Raw genomic sequence first — 3,930 nt, 5'->3', positions numbered from 1 at the left:
AGGACCCTAAGTCGATTTGGTTCGGAAATACTTCAGAGGACAGCTAGTTCCACATAGCGGTGGTGCGCGGCAAAAATTGCTTTGAAAAACGATCAGTCGTGGAACGTCGGACGTCGAGGTGATACGGGTGGAATTTTGTATTCTGCCTCGACGTGCGATGATGAAACTCAGCTGCATGTATTTATCCGCCCAACTCCTCTGAACACTCCATGGTAAATGCGGTAGAAGATGCAGAGTGACCCCACATCTCTACGCAACGCCAAAGGATCGAGCCGCTCGGAGAGGGGTTGGTCATCGACGATTCGAACCGCTCTTCGTTGGATACCGTCAAGTGGAAGAAGCTGGTACTGGGGAGCCCCCGCCCAGAGGTGAGAACAGTATTCCATGTGGGGCCGTATTTGCGCTTTATAAAGTTGCAAGCGGTGGCCCGGAGTGAAGTACCGTCTCGCCTTGCTGAGCACACCAAGATTTTTGGAGGCTAATTTAGCCTTTCCCTCCAAATGACCGACCGCGAAACTGAACGTCGTTCGATATGTCATCGCCAAGTATTTCGATGCTGGCTGTGGCTTCAAGAAGAGTGTTTTTGAAAAGAGCAGTAGCGACAAAGGATGTTTTTTTCGCGGAAAACGCGCAAACTTGTGTCTTCTTAGGGTTAAATTGGACTGGGTTTAGTCTACCCCAGTCCGAGACTCCACGTAGTAGAGTTTCGACTTTAGACACAAGTTTGTTCCGGTGCTCGAAAAACGGGGCCGAGGAGTGCGCGTAGTAGGCACAGTACTCCGGACCACACAATGATCCGATGAACCCAATGGCAGGTCAACAGAGACTTGATAGGTCTCCGCATGTGAGGTCAGCAGAAGGTCCAACAAAGAGGGTGGGAGGATGTTCCACATCTGGTATTCGCGTAATCGCAGGGACCATTTGTGACAGGTCGTAAGCTAAAGCAAAGTCGTGAAAGGATCTTCTCGCGTAATCGGTGGTTTCCGAGCCGAGCCAATCGGCATGGTGAGCGTTAAAATCGCCAAGTATCACGATTTCAGCGGTAGGAACCCCTTCGAGCAGGGAATCTGTAGCCATTTGGATGTGCTCAATGAGTCAGTCAGTTTCGGTATTTCTGCTATGGGACCTATACAGGCATGCGTAGAATCGCGGATGGTCATCGCAGTCTACGCGCAGCCAAAGGCTAGATAGGTCCCTTCCTTCAAGCGTCCCGAGGCGACGAGAACAGATATCCTCCCTGACGTACACGCAAACTCCCGCCCGCGGAACATATGAATGTTCCAATTTGTACCCCGGGTAGGAGAGGTAGGAAGTATCAGCCGGGGAGGATATCTAAGTCTCAGTAAGGAAGAATAATGCCGGCTTCGCAGTTTCGAGGTGAAAGTGAGCCGCGTTAAGATTAGAATTGAGCCCCCTAATATTGGTAAAGTCCACTGACAGCGTGGAAGGGTAGATCGAAACCCAAATTTTTTGCGCAGTTTTTGCCCCCCCCCCCCCCCCCCCAGAATACGAAGGGCAGCTTGTGCATCCACCACCGAATACTCATTGTTCCGATGATGGACGCTCAGAGGGGGATTCTCCACAGCGGAAACGTGTGGTACCCCCCTGAGGTAAAAAATATATATGTAATAGCTGATAAAAAGTTTTATATATGAAATGGCAATAACAATAATCTGTTGAAGATGATTCACGCTCCTTTAAGCTTTTCTGTATGTAATATAGCAAGAGACTGAATTTTTTTAGGTTTACATTTTTAAATTATTATGTTTAATACAAAGAAAACAACAGAGATTGTCACCTATAATTGTAATTGACAATGTATACTAATATTTATCATATCTGATTGAAAAATAGATTACAAAAACTAACAACACACTGAAATGGCAAAAAAAACATGAAATTAATGCCTAATTTAAAATTATAACTTCTATATTCAAAAATTGTCAATTGTGCTATGACATGAACTTACAATATATTTATTTGATTAAAGTAACTAAAAGATATAAAAATGTAATCACTATCCAAAAATGAGCCCTACTCAGCTTGTAAGTTGTAGTCATCAGCTACTGATTTTCAGCTGGCCCATACAATCTTGGAGTGACAACATCACCCATTATACAAAAAATAGAAACTTTAAAAACAATAAAACTTAATAGTTAAAATAGGATTACATAAAGCATGTGACAATTTGATGAGAACCTCACACCAGTGATAATTGTTTCACATGTTTCAGTGATAAGATTACCTTTCTTAATGATTGTAGTAACCCCTCAGATTGGTCTTATGGGCCAACACTACAAAGGTGTCTAACAAATAACTATAACAATTAATGTTTAGTATAATTAAATATATTGTAATCGTCTAATTCTTGATATCTGAAGTATCTTAGTTGTTAATAATAAAAATATTTTTGTAATATAATTGGTCATAAATTATTAAATTCAAAGATACAATCACAAATATATTAAATAGTATTTATGGTAAATTGTATTTATTTATTTTCTATTTATAAAAAAACCAGTGCCCAAATTTCTGTATTTGTTATCTGTTCTGTGATCATTAATTTTAGCATTTGTGATGGGTTTTCTCAGAATGTAGTAAAGAATTACTGTGAGTGAGTAGTAATTCAAATCTACACATCCAGGGTTAATATGCACACTCATAAGTTAAATAAGGATAAAAGGGTAATTTTGTTGGTATCACAAGTACGAGGCAAATTTAGAGCTTTATACCATAACCATTGAAAATACACTTTTATCAACTATTAAATATAGCTGAAAGTCACAGGAGCTTTCAATTCTATTTATTTATTCTAAGATTACAAATATCAAAGAGTCATTGTTGGTAAAAATACTTAAGTTGTAGAACACAATTAAAAAATTTACATCTACACAAAAAGTTGTGAACTAACTCTTATAAAAATGTAGCTTGGAAGCCTAAACATATCATCATGCTCAAGTATTATCCAAATCGAATGAAATTGAGATTTAGAATGCAATCTTGAATATATTGAGAATATAATAATTTAGTATATTTAGTGTGACACTTAACACTCTTTCAATACACTTTTTTCAACAGTAAAAGTGTAACTGTACGAGTCTATGTTTACTTTATGGGATAAGAAAGCCAAAAGATCTCCCATCTGCATTGCAATTGAATCCTGATTAGCTGACAATTGCAGTTCACGAGCTAATGAAAACGGCACTCCTTGCAAATAGTGGAATGTGGGGTCACATATACTCTGTTTGTGTGGAGGTTCTGGGACTGGAGGTGCTCGTCTTTGGGGATACGTCGATCCACCGATGTTCGGATATAACCCTCCAGTAACTGCAGGATCTACCACAACGAAACCATCGTCAGGTTTTGGTCCTGGAATGGGTGGATTATCTTCTACTGGTGAAGATCTTCGTTTACCAAACAATGCCGTGAACATCTTTGATTCTATCTATTGATATTCTATATATTATATTACCTTAAAACTTTACTTTTAAAGTATTAATTATTTGGTCTCAACAAAACGTAATTTTTTTTTTCCTTTCTTGGCCTGCACGGTTTGTGAGTCAGCAAGCAGCATGCAAAAAAGTTAGGAAGTGTGTTATTAAAACGTAATATTATGAATGACTAAAAACTAAGTTGTTTTTTTTTTTTTTTTTAAATAATTTTAAGCCAAAAAGGATTTACTAAGTTGATAAATTTTGATCACAATGCACAGATATCAAATATTTTTTTGTTTTATTTCTGTGCTGCACAGATATCTAATATAATGTTAAGGTTTACGTCTAGGACAGATATACTGTGACTGATATATGTGGCAAACGTGTAAATCACGTATATAATTTATGCCATAAATCTTTTGTCATTGATCGCAGACTCCGTCAAAATTTGCAACTGTCACAGTCACTTTGACATACAAAAGCTGTCAAATATAAA

Source organism: Pieris brassicae, chromosome 5 (genome assembly GCF_905147105.1).
Source record: "Pieris brassicae chromosome 5, ilPieBrab1.1, whole genome shotgun sequence".
Lineage (NCBI taxonomy): Eukaryota > Metazoa > Arthropoda > Insecta > Lepidoptera > Pieridae > Pieris > Pieris brassicae.
This window is presented reverse-complemented; position numbering follows the sequence as displayed.